General features: G+C 34.3%; 1 protein-coding gene across 4 annotated transcripts in view; it reads right to left on the bottom strand.

Annotated features, from left to right (window-relative positions):
• Window positions 1-14,235, bottom strand: part of AREL1 (apoptosis resistant E3 ubiquitin protein ligase 1) — a 61,098-nt gene that overhangs the window by 45,456 nt on the left and 1,407 nt on the right. For 2 of the 4 annotated variants that reach the window (XM_074290019.1, XM_074290025.1), the window contains exon 2: window positions 6,872-6,899. The exons of 1 other annotated variant lie outside the window; for it this stretch is intronic. The gene's annotated coding sequence lies outside the window, so the exon portion shown is untranslated. Of the gene's footprint in view, window positions 1-689; window positions 791-6,871; window positions 6,900-14,235 lie in introns of those variants that run through there. One more of the 4 variants, XM_074290020.1, reaches the window with a different exon arrangement.

Here is a 14,235-nt window from a genome sequence, read left to right as displayed (position 1 = left end):
TTGCATCACATCTCTAAAAGGTTTTTTGGGGAGAAGAGGTTCCCCCCACGTGTGAAGTTCAGCAGGCATTCACCCTTTCCACTGTTAGAAACATATACCCAGAGATCAAAGATATATAAAGGTTTCAAATGTCAAAATATTCATAGAGGCACTTTTGTAGTAATAAAGAATTAGAAAACAGATGCTCTTATATTAGGGAATAGCTAAATAAATTGTGGTTCATGAATATAATGGAATATTAATGTGCTTTAAGAAATTATCAATATAATCAAAAGATAAATGTAAAGATTTATATGAATAAATGCAAACACAACCAGGAAAAAAATATATACAATGAACACAACAATGTAAATCGACAGAACCAAAAAAAATCACTGAATGCTATGAAATTATAATGCCTTAGCTTGCCCCCAAAGAAGGAAAAAAAAAAAAACATTTCTTCTCCTTGTTTCTTTGCAGAAGTAGGAGACTATGAATGAAGAATAATACACATCAAACTTCTGTGATGTTTGACTAGTTTTGCTGACCCTTTTTCTCCCCTTAAATGTTTTTATGATAAGGAATGAATCTCTGTTAAGAGGACAAGGATATATTGAGAAATATATAATACAAACAAGTGATCAAAACACTTATTTAAAAAAAACAATAAATATGAAAAATTCAGAAAAGCACAGGGTAATTTATATGACCTATAGCAAAATAAATTAAGCAGAATCAAAAAAAAAACAACAAAAACAAAAACAACCCACCAATGATGCCAACATTTTAAGAGAAAAAAAAATACCATAAACTGTGCATTTAAAATGACCAAGTCTCACCCCAAAGAAGTGTACCTTGTTCCCTTCTTTTCCAAAGTGGGAGTTGATGAGTGTGAAACATTGTACATGCTGTCAGACTCAGTTAAGGCTGAGAAATTTTTAGGAACTGCCTTTTGTTATTTTTATTCTTTGCTACAAGGGATAGAGCAAGTGAGAAGGTGAATACATTTTAAAATCAGTGAGAAAAAATTTTTAAAGAAAATGAATGTTTAATAAAAGAACACATAAGAAATGATTCAACAGTGAAACAAGCAGACCCAAGAAAACAATATATCCAAGGATTTGATGTATATGGAAAGAAAAACTGAAAATGAATACACTACACTGTAGGTCCATGAGGACAAGGCCTGTTTTTTTGTTTTCGTTTTTTTATTTTTCATTATATCCTCTGTAGCATAGTGCCTGACACTGGTAGGTAGGTAAAACTGGATGATTTGACTATATAACTACAATTCAGCCAATTCCCCAAATGCTAAATGGTCAAAGGATATCAACAGACAGTTTTCAGATGAAGAAACTAAAGCTAGCTACAGTCATATGAAAAAAAAACTTTAAATCACCATTGATTAGAGAAATGAAAATTAAAATAACTCAGAGGTACCGCCTCATACCCATCAGATTGGCTAATATGACAGAAAAGGAAAATGATAAGTGTTGGAGAAGATGTGAGAAAACTGGAACATTAATGTATTGTTGGTGGAATTGTGAACTGATCCAACCATTCTGGAGAGCAATTTAGAACTATGCCCAAAGAGCTATAAAATTGTGCATATCTTTTGATCCAGCAATGCCACTACTAGGTCTAAAAAGAGACCACAAAAAAAGAGAAAAGCAACTACATATACAAAAAATATTTATAGCAGCTCTCTTAGCAGTGGCAAAAAATTGGAAATTAAAGGGATTACATTCACATACCACAACAGATAAACAAATTATGGTATGTGAATGTAATAGAAGACCACAGAAATGAGGAGCAGATTTCAGAAAAACCTGATACTGATACTGAGTGAAATGAGTAAAACCAGAACACTGTACACAGTCATAGCAATACTATGAGTGATCAACTATGATAGACTTAACTCTTCTCAGCACTACAGTGATCATTTATTCCTGGCATGGAATAAAATATCCAATGTCAATGACAATTCCAAAAGATTCATGATGGAAAATGCTTTCCATGTCCAAAGAAAGAACTATGGAATTTGAATGCAGTTTTTGAAGCATATTATTTTCACTTTTGTTTTCTAGGGTTTTTTTTTCCTTGTAATTTATTTCCTTTCTTTAATGGTATATTATTTTTCCAACTACAAGATGGAGTTTCAGCATTCTATTACATTCATATAGCACAACTTATTTTGCTCTTTAAGTGTGCCCCCCTCCAAAAAAAAAAAATCTACAATGTCATCAAGCTTGGCCCCAAAGAATTAATTGAAAAAAAATAAGTTTCCTTATTATTGTTCTATAAGAAATGACCAGCAGGATGAATACAGAGAGGCTTGGAGAGACTTACATGAACTGATGCTAAGTGAAATGGCAGAACCAGATCATTATACACTTCAACAAAGATACTGTATGAAGATGTATTCTGATGGAAGTGGATATCTTTAACAAAGAGATCTAATTCAGTTCCAATTGATCAAAATAGACAGAATCAGCCACACCCAGAAAAGGAACACTGGGAAATGAGTGTAAACTATTTGCATTTTTGTTTTTCTTCCCAGGTTATTTTTACTTTCTAAATCCAATTCTCCCTGTGCAACAAGAGAACTGTTCGATTCTGCACACATATACTGTATCTAGGACATACCATAACACAATTAACATGTGTAAGACTGCTTGCCATCTAGGGGAATGGGTAGAGAGAGGAAAGGGAAAAGTCGGAACAGAAGTGAGTGCAAGCGATAATGTTGTAAAAAATTACCAAAGGATATGTTCTGTCAATAAAAAGTTATAATTAAGAAAAAAATAGGGAAAAAAAAAGTCACCTTGACACAAATCTTTGCTGGAAAATGTAAATCACTACTTTGGGGAGGCACAGGCTGGCCTCCATATGTAATAAAAGGAAAAGAGAATTTATGACCATTTAAAAAAAAAAAAGAAAGAAAAAATAAGTTTCCTTCCCTTCTTTGAACAGTCTAGAAACTATGGTTGTAGAATACTACAAATATTAACAGCCATAAATGAATGTTTGTTGGTCTTACTGAACTACTTTTTCCCCTTCTTTTTAACCTGTTTTATAAGAAATGATCCCATTGTATGGAAGGAGGGGGAGATATATTCATAAATACAAAGAATATAAAAAATGATTATAAAAGTAAGATTTAAATAATTTCTAAATGACAATGTTTAAAACAAAAGAATTAAAAAATAAAATTAAAATGAGATTGGTGTTTGAGACATTGCTAGGCAAAAAAAAAAGAGAGAAAACAAATGCTTCTGATATAAGACATAAAGCAAATATGATAGCATAACAAAAACTCAAGATTTGCTCAACTGAGACATTGAGGGGCAAAAGAGAATGCAGAGTTGGGCAACAGTTAGAGTTTTGGATTTTTTCAGATCTATCTTTACCTTATGATATTGTATAGAATTGGCTAACTGTTGATTAGTAACCTGGCAGCCTCTATCTATTAGGTGTCCCAGATGGAATAAGCTAGAAGAACCAAAATCTCAGCAGTTATGAAGGAATGTTTATTTCTGTCATCCACAGAAATTGTACTTTGTCCAAAGTTACATGTATATATTTTTAAAATGCAGTTTAATTCCCTGCATTTGTACAAAAGAAGGTTAAAAAAAGGATGACTCTCTATTCTCTTCAGTTTATAAGGGAAAACCAACGAATGAAAACAACTTGAAAATTTCGTGAATGAAAAGAACTATTTCAAGCCAGACAAAAAAAGACTCCAAGGAAGTAAAGGGAAGTCTAAACCCTGTTGCAAAAGAAGGAGAAAATGTGACAAAGAATAGAAAGAAGGATCATGAAATCTTTAGAGCCTATGTATGCAATGGGTTTATGTGATCCCATAAAGGACAGAAATGGATCTTAATAAAAGGTAGTTTCCTGTGCTTCACAAAATAAGAGTAAGAACTCACTGCTGTTGGACAATTCTCAGATGATGAAATTGAAACTATATCCACTCATATGAAAGAGTGTTCCAAATCACTACTGATCAGAGAAATGCAAATTAAGACAACTCTGAGATACCACTACACACCTATCAGATTGGCTAAGATGACAGGAACAAATAATGATGAATGTTGGAGGGGATGTGAGAAAACTGGGACACTGATACATTGTTGGTGGAGTTGTGAAAGAATCCAGCCATTCTAGAGAGCAATTTGGAACTATGCCCAAAAAGTTATCAAACTGTGCATACCCTTTGATCCAGCATTGCTGCTATTGGGATTATATCCCAAAGAAATACTAAAGAGCGGAAAGGGACCTGTATGTGCCAAAATGTTTGTGGCAGCTCTTTTTGTTGTAGCTAGAAACTGGAAGTTGAATGGATGTCCATCAGTTGGAGAATGGTTGGGTAAATTGTGGTATATGAAGGTTATGGAATATTATTGCTCTGTAAGAAATTAGCAGGAGGAATACAGAGAGGGTTGGAAAGACTTACATCAACTGATGCTGAGTGAAATGAATAGAACCAGAAGATCGCTGTACACTTCAATGCTGTATGAAGAGGTATTCTGATGGAAGTGGAAATCTTCAACATAAAGAAGATCCAACTCACTTCTAGTTGATCAATGATGGACAGAAATAACTACACCCAGAGAAGGAACACTGGGAAGTGAATGTAAATTGTTAGCACTACTGTCTATCTACCCAGGTTACTTATACCTTCGGAATCTAATACTTAATGTGCAACAAGAAAATGGTATTTACACACATATTGTATCTAGGTTATATTGTAACACATGTAAAATGTATGGGATTGCCTGTCATCGGGGGGGGGGGGAGAGAGTGGAGCGAGGGGGGGATAATTTGGAAAAATGAATACAAGGGATATTATAAAAAAAATTACTCATGCATATATACTATGGGAAAAAAATTCTAAAAAAAAAAAGAACTCACTGCTGTTGCCAGGAGAGAGGATGTCCAAACACAAACCATAAGGAAGCTGTCTTACATCCATGGCTTGACAGTTCCTCACACGTCACATTCATTGATCTTGGTTGTCTCCAAAAGTTCTGTCCTTGGCTCTCTTCTTCTTTCACTCTCTACTAAATTATGTTGCATTAGCCTCGCTGAGTTCAATTATCATCTCTATTCTCTATACATTCTCTACTGTGCTAATCCATCACCAACTGCCTTTTGGTCATCTCGAACTAGATAGGTATCTCAAACTTTACATATCAAAAAACTTCATATGAATTCTTCCTGTTGCCAAACTTCCCTCTTAATGTCTAGGGAATCATCACTATCGCAGGACCAGGACTGCAATCTCAGTGTCATCCACCATCAAATCCTATCATTTCAATCTTCACAAACCTCTTCTGGAAGTTCATTTTTTCTATGCTTATGCAGATATAACCTCCCACATGGAATAGCATTCAACCACCTAACAGGTTTCTCTACTTTGAATTGATCCACTAAGCTGCCAAAATTATTTTTCTCAAGCACAAGTATGAACAGAACACTCCCACCCTCTGTATGAGATACAGAACAGATAAAAGGAAGAGTCAATTTCAGCAGTTATGAAGGAATATTTCAATCATCTGTACAGATTGTACTATATTCCTATTACCTCCAAGATCAAATGAAAAATCCTCTGTTTGGCACTAAAAGGTCTTCATAAGAAGAGAAAGATACAGGAGACATTCTAGGCAATAAAAAAAAATGTGATAATACCACTTATTTTGCTTTCAAATAAAGCTCTTCATAACCTGGCCCCTTCCTACCTTTCTAGTCTTCTTATAATTTACTCTCCTCCACATACTTTATATCCTACTAAAATAACCTACTTGCAGTACTCAAGCACAAAAATTCTATCTCCCACGCCCATGCCTTTATTCTGGCTCTCCCACATGCTTAGAATGCTTGGCCTCCTCACCTGTCTTTTAATTTCTCTGCTTTCCTCCAAGCCTAAATCTAAATCTCATCTCCTGCAGAAGACCTTTCCTAGTCCCCCTACCTGTTATTGACTTCTACTCTGGGGTTATTTTCCATCTACTCTGAAAATAGCTTGTATGGACTTAGCTTATTACAATTTATTACATATTGTCTCCCCAATTTGTATGTCAGCTTCTGAAGCAGGGATTATTTTTGCCTTTCTTTATATCCTCAGAGCTTAGTACAGTGGCAAAAACACAGTAAATGCTTAATAAATACTTGCTGACCAATACAGGATTTTATAGAATACCTCCCAACAACAGTCAAACCTGATAACTAATAACTACTTCTTATAACAATTCTATTAGAACCAGATTATAGAAAACATTTATACAGATTTTAAAGGTCTAAGGTAAAAAAAACTTCTTGGGGCACAGTTGTTATTTTTATCTTTACTGCTTATTGAAGATGCAATTGTTAGAAGCTAAATTCAGAAAGAATATCAGAGAATGAACTTTGGAATTTTAGCTTAAGACATAAGCAGAAAAAAGGGGCAGCCAGGTGGTGCAGTGGATAGAGCACCATCCCTGAAGTCAGGACAACCGGAGTTCAAATCTGATCTCAGACATTTAACACTTCCTAGCTGTGTGAAGGGAGGGCGGGAGGGCAAAGAAATAAGCAGAAATAAAAGGCTACAGATGAAATGTACCAACCAGAGTTTGAAAGAGAATATATTTAGTAGTATGGTTGCCCAGTAATTTGTTTATCTGATTTAAAGTTTAAATTGAAAATGGAGGAAAAAGAAGAAAACTATCCAATTATAGGTTCTTGGCCAGATGTTACTTAGTAGCAAATATGACTTAGGAACAATGGTGGTGCTAGAGGCCAATAATTCCCAAGAGACAATACTAAACAAGGGAAGTAATAAAACAATGGGTCCAGACATCTAAATTCAAATGCACTGAACATTTCAAAGTATCTTAAAAATAAGACTTACCACTGACTAGATGATAGATGCTCCAAGCCTGGAAGGTAAGGGTAAAATTATATGAGTAGGTAAAGGGAGCATTATATATCAAATCTAGAATGATTTTTTTTTTTTTTTTTTTTACTGGACTTGGCATCTAAGTATAAGGAACTTTCCAGGAGCAACTTCTACCAATGCAGACTAATACCCTTTCTGTAATGTGGTCAGTTCTAAAATGTTGCCTGAGGTACTGAGAAGTTAAGTAATTCCCTAAGTCACATAGCCAATGTCTAATAAAGGTAGGAATAAAACCAAGGACTTTCTGATTCTATGGCTCCTTCTCTATCCCATATACTCATATAACCTCACTTAGCAAAGACAGTATTATATATTTAAACAGTCTTGTATTGGCTATCCATGTACCAGAAGGAAATAGTGGGGTGGAGGTATATCTCAAAAGAGGGAGAAACAGAAAAGCTTTTACAATGATAGTATATTATGAATCAGTAAGTCATTTTTAAAAAAGTATTGAATGATGAGGGCCAGAAACAAAGCAAAAAGTTGGCAGAGGAGTATGACATGGTAAGTGATAGGGAAGTCATAGCATCATAGAGCTAGAAGGGATCTCAGAGACCATCCAGTCTAACCATCTCATTTTATAGATAAGGAAACAGAAGCCCAGAAACACGAGTAGTTTTAATCCAAGTTCCCAGAGTTTAAGAATATTTAAGAGAAAAATCTAAACTCAGGTCTTCTGATTCCAAAGCTAATATTCTCTCCACTAAAATTCCATTATTTAAAACAGAGGAAATTAATAAATTTTCTACTCACTTATTTCAAGTTTTAGAAGGCAGAAATGAAAAAAGAAACTATCATTGGGGACCTAATACCTATCAATAAGGAAGATCTGGTTAACAAGTTAAAAATAATAGATGGGAGGAAGAGGCAGGAGAAATGGGATCAATTGTGCTACTGAAAAATAAGCAAAGAACATTATCAATAAATCATTAGAAAAAAAAAGGAAAGGAACAGAGGAAATTCAGGAGACACAAACAAGAAGGATAATGTTAGACAGAACTGACATGTGAAATCTGAAACATAAAAAGCCTTAAGTTAATGAGGATGCAATTTCATGTGCAATTTTTTTGTTCTTCTTGTATAAGGAATGTTCATATTTGCCAATGTTTGTCAAGTTCATAATAATAAGTAGAAGAAAATTAAATGATGAGAAACTCAGGAGTGACCATTTTAAGGGAACATGATTAAGAATAATGCTTGACATAAGCTGTTCATACTCTAGACTTAAATTATCACATTTAAAAGAGGTTTTATAGACTACCAGGGTAAAAGAGGTACTCAAATCAAGAGTAAGGAATCCTCAAATAATTTCAAGTTAAGTCAAGAAATTCTGACAATATAAACACAGATTATTTAAATGAAGCAGAAAACACACAATCTTCTAATTAAAGATATTCATTTTTCTATATCGATCTTTGATTTAATAATTTTTGTTTCATTGTTTATCAGAGACTGATTTCCTATTTTTGCATTACTGTTCATTAGTAATGGCAGCTGACAGATCTCTAATTGTGCTTTATCTTTCCATGGTTTGGAAATCAGAACGACATTTTTCTCATGAAAATAGCTTGATTTCAATGTTCTAGATTGCTGCAAGGAGGAACTTCCCCTACTAAAGCAGATAAGCAACTGATTTCAAGAAGAGCTTGACATTTTTGAAAACAGCTGCTTTGTTCTTTAAATGTCTGACAGAAACTTTTTTCTTTAAAGGTTTATCTGGTTTTTTTGTGCAGCATGACAAATATGGAAATATATTTAGAAGAATTATACATGTTTAACCTAGACTGGATTGCTTGCTGTCAAGGGGACAGGGAGAAGAGAGGGAGAAAAATTTGGAACACAAGGTTTTGCAACGATGAATATTAAAAACTACCTTAGCATATATTTGGAAAAATAAAATACTATTTAAAAAATTAATCTGCTGCTTCCTCAAAATCACTGAGATTAAGTTTTTTAGGTTATCTGGATAATAATCATGTTAATAACTTACATTTCTATAGAGCTTTTAAGTTTAGAAATTGTTTTTTTCACAACAGACTCGAAGAGCAGGTAATACAGATATTGTTAAAGACATTCTCTAGGCCAATGGTCCTCAAACTTTTTAAATAGGGGGCCAGTTCACTGTCCCTCAGACTATTGGAGGGCCGGACTATAGTAAAAACAAAAACCTCACACTCTGTCTCCGCCCCTCAGCCCATTTGCCATAAAGGGGGGGAAGGGCATAAACGTCCTCAGTGGGCCATATCTGGTCCACAGGCCGGCCGTAGTTTGAGAACCCCTCCTCTAAGCTTATCTGTGGGATCATACAGCTGACAAGCAGCAGAGCTGGTACTCAAATTCAAATCTTCTCACTCCAAGATCAGCAGGCTTTCCATTAACCATCTTTCTCCTCAGGAAACTGAAATCTATCAACCAGCTTTTCTTAAAGACACACAGATGTTCTAGATTACTGCAACACAGATGTTGGAAGCAAGAATAGGAAAATAACAATAAAAACAAGAGTTGCACAATTTTAAAAAACAGTATCAGGAAGGTTAGCTGAAAAGAAAGAAGTTAAGCTTTTAATAAATCTGACAAAAAATACTTTTTAAGTTAAGAATTGCTGCTTGGTGTGGATGGGGAAATGACAATGGATGATGGAGAAAGGGTAGAATTGGACAGTTCAACATATCTCTCTACTTGTCTTTTTTATTTCTTAAAAAAATCTATAAAATTGAGATATTTAGATATTTGCATTATCTATTTCATGGGTAGTTGTATGGGAAACACTCTGAAAACCTTAAACCACTATATAAATGATATTAGATTATTAATACCTAAATTCTTCTTTCAGTTTTCTCTACAAAGAATGCTCTTTACATAGGGAAAGAGTTGGTTAAATAAAATCTCAGATAAGTGAGTTATCTTCAATAAGTTCAAGTCATTAAAGTCACTAAACCCAAATAAACTATCCCCAGTGTATTGAGAACCTACATATGTGATTTCCATGCTTTAGTTAGTAATCTTTAAAAATTATAGAGAACAAGTGAAGTTCCTCAAGATGGGAGATAGGAAAATGTACTTAATTTCAAAATCTATAGATCATTAAAAGCATGATGTTAACTCCTGACAAAATTACTAACCCACATTATTAAAATGACTGTTTTCAAGCACTTAAGAGATGAGTAGTAATCACTTCAAACCAACAAATTAATCTTATTTCCTTTCTGGATAAGCTGCTACATAGATTAGAGAAATGAGAGTATATTTGAACTTTAGCAATACATTCAATAACTTATGGACAAAATGTAAAGACATATTGTATCATATTTTTGTCCCAAAACTGTGATTTCAAGGCAGCTAGATTGCATAGCAGATAGAGCACTGGCCCTGGAGCCAAGAGGACCCAAGTTCAAATACAGCCTCAAACACTTAATATTTCCTAGCTGTGTGACCCTAGGCAAGTCACTTAATCCCAATTGCCACACAAAAGAAAAATTAAATTTAAATTTTTTAAAATATGACTTCAATGTTCTAGACTACTGCAAGTGAGGAACTTCCCTACTACAGCAGATAAGCAACTGATCTGAAATTTAAAGTCTTAGAAAAAGTTTTCTGGAGCATTGAGAAGATAAATGAATTGACCAGATCCACAGTCAGGATATTAGCAAAAGGATTTGAACCCAGATTCTACCTAACTCTACAAACAAAAAGTTTATGTAGAAAGAATCAAAAACTCAATTGTGTTATGATATGGGAGCTACTTGCCAGTGGCTGCTGGAGGCCTAACTCAGAACACCCCTTCATGTGAGCAGATAATGATGATACAAGGAGACTGAGAGGCAGTTGCTGTTCTCTGACCTCCTTACTGAGAGACTGTAGCTTTGTCTGACCTCTCTCCTCTTCCCTCTTGCCTCCAGTTTATTTCCCAATCCATAAGGAACACCTGCATCAGCAAAGGCTTCCTTGAAACTCCCTCATGTGTCATGATCCACAGCTGTGGAGGCTCTCAGAGAGTTGACCTGCCCCTTCACAAATTGTATTGTCACAGTCAAGAAGCTAATATAATTTTAGGCAGCATTAACAAGTCCTGACCAGATCAGAGGTTCTAGATAGTTAATTTTGGCAGGAACACTGACAAGTTGGAACTCATTTCAGAGAAATGGGAATGGGATCAAAAAGACACCCAAAATTTTGCCTAAGGTTATCTAAATATGCTAAATACTAAATATACTAAAAGAATTAAGAATGTTTAGCTTAAAGACTTGGGGGAAAGGAGAGAAAATAGCTATTTTCCAAACTTAGAGGTACATAAACAGAGAAGCTAGGTTAGTATGGCCTTAAGAAACATAAATAAGGATAATGGATCCATGTTACATGTGGGGAGAGGGCAGATTTCAACTTAATGAGGGAAAATATCCTAACAATTAGAGCTATCCCAAAACAGAATGGAGTAAATGATCTTCCTATCTCTATAAGATCTCCTAGCAGAACCTTAGAATAATAACTTGATAAGTTTATTGTAGATGTGTTCCTGCTTCAAAGAAAGATAGATTGGACTAAACCAGGGTTTCTTAAACTTTTCCCACACAATCTCTTTTCACTCAAGAAATTTTTACTGTCTCGAATCTGAGCAGAGGTGTTTCTAGCATTATTAGTGCATATGCAGTGCAAAGTGTGCAGGTTATATGATCAGAATCAAGGTTACAGTGAAGTAGAGTAATGCAACATCAATAGCACTGCCAGAAACATCTAGAATTCATTTGGCATTTGATTTTGAATTAAGTTTTGGTCATTGCATTTAGAAACCTTTTACTGTTGCCAATTTTTTTTGCAACCCCAAAATATCCAGTTACATGATCTCCTATAGGGTCACAATCCCCAATTTAAGAAGCTTTGGATTAGATGACCTTTGACCTCAGAGGGTTTCCTTCCAACTATGATGTTTAAATTTCTGTAATCTAAAAAAGGTGAGGGGGACAGGTAGGTGGTGCAGTGGATAGAGTAGATTCAGGAGGACCTGAATTCAAATCTAGTCTCAGGCACTTAATGCTTCCTAGCTGTGTGACCCTGGACAAGTCACTTAACCCCAATTGCCTCAGCAAAAACAAAAACAAAAGATGAGGGAAATTTAATTTCCAACTGGAACACTATAAGCTATTTAAGGTTGCAAAATTCTATGTCCTTAAGTCAGTTATATGAGAAAAAGGGTCTTTTATTGTGAGTCTAGACTTATAACAAATTAAAACACAATATTTCTAATGCTTTTTTTTAAAAAGAATACTAGAGCAAAGTTTTTTCACACTACATTTTTCACTATGTTCGGGAAAGTATGGTTATAATACATGTATATGATTTGTGAGGCCTTTCCCCGTTATCTCCCACCCTTCATGCCTTCCTTCAGAAAAAATACTATATATATCTTTTATTATCTAGTTTTTTGGATGCTGTTATCTCATTGAAATGGGAGCTCTTTGACAGTAAAGAACTTTTTTGCCCTTGTTATATCCCCAGCATTCAGCACAATGTCTGGCACATAGTAAGCACTTAAAAAATATTTGTTGCTCAAATGGCTGTTTTCTCTGGGCTCTACAGTACCCCACTAATCTAATCTAAATTGGGAATCTAAAGTTTGAAAACTTATGCAAAACAGTTTTATAGTGTTTTATACTCAGTGTTATAGAGAACACAGGGCCAGATTCAGATTTAAAGAGAGGTAAGTTCAAGTCCCTGAGCAAGACACTTAACCTCTCAGTGTCTGCAGGCAATTTTTTAAGAAAGTAGCAAAATAAATATCAATTCCCCATAGATAGACAGAGTTCTTGTTCCTGGAGCTCCTTACAGTGATTACATAAATCGTTCTCTATCCCTGCTTTAAAAAAAAAAAAAAAAAAAAAAAGGATCCCCAAAAAATGACCAATCACAAATGCAAAAGATTGATGATAAAGCATATTTCCCACTTCTTCCCACAAAAGTAATAGACTTAGAGATGCAGAAACATACATTATAAACGTAGACAATATGTTGATTTGTCTTAATTATCTTTGTGTTAAAAAGCTCACTGGATAGAGCACTGGACCTGAAGTCAGGAAGGCCTCAAGAGTCTTACTAGCTGTAGAGTCCTGGGCAAATCACTTAACTGTTTGCCTTAATCCATTGGACAAAGAAATGGCAAACCATTCCTGTTATCTTTGCCAAAAAAGCCTATAAACAATGAAGAGTCAGACCCGACTGAACAACAATTAGCTACAATTGAGGGCTTCTTCTATTTGGGGAGAAGTTGATGAATGAGAATGATTCAAAAAAGGAGGAGAAAAATCAAAGAAACATTTTTAAAAATACATAGAAAAGAGCAAAAAGTTTAGAACAAGACACAGATAAGCAAGGCAGTTTTGATACTTGTATATGTAACACTTAAAAAAAAAAACTATGCGACAGATGATCAAAATTTCATATTAAAAAACCATGAAAGAGGCAGCTAGGTAGGGCAGTGGATAGAGCCTTGAAGTCAGGAAGACCTGAGTTCAAATCTAATCTCAGACACTTAACACTTCCTAACTGTGTGACCCTGGGCCCAAATGTGTAACCCCAATTCTTCAGCAAAAATAAAAATAAAAATAAAAAAGATTCTATTTCAAAAGTTTGAAAATCACTAAAAGTAAACGGTGCCATACATTCTATACGTAGTTCTTTATTAAGATACAGAACAAAGGAAAGTTCTCTGAAACCTAAATCTAAGCCAATTATAGACCAAACTATTTAAAATGCAAAATGTTACCTCCCAAAGACTCCTTGATAAAGCCATAAATATTTGACAAAGTATGTTGATGTTCAATAAATTTTTTTAATTACAGTACTCTAATCTGAATAATATCCTGAGATGTAACTATCAATTACTCCAGTATGTAAAATCCAAAATAGTTACTATCAAATGAAAAGAATCTGTGAATAAATGTCTCTAGAAGCATTTCTACCACCTCTGAATGAAAACATTCAGCCTCCAAATCAAAATTTGATATGTCTAAAACAAATTAATTGCACCATCTCTCTTAAAACCCTGTTTAAACAACTTTAAACCATTGTTAAAGAATAATGTGTTCTTACATGGATTTTGACTCAAAAAGCAGCACTGTATAATCACAATAACAAAACTAAAATATAGAGAAAATAGCAACAAATCAACAAAGTCCTTTCTTCAAACAAAAGCAACAAGAGACAGCTTGGGACTTCTTGTTTCAATGTACATGAGAAAGAATTATTCTCTCAAACTCCTGCATAAAAGGTTTCAATATAAAGAATTACAGAATATTAATTATATAGTCTACTAAAGTCAATAG

This window comes from Sminthopsis crassicaudata, chromosome 2 (genome assembly GCF_048593235.1).
Source record: "Sminthopsis crassicaudata isolate SCR6 chromosome 2, ASM4859323v1, whole genome shotgun sequence".
NCBI lineage: Eukaryota > Metazoa > Chordata > Mammalia > Dasyuromorphia > Dasyuridae > Sminthopsis > Sminthopsis crassicaudata.
This window is presented reverse-complemented; position numbering and strand designations above follow the sequence as displayed.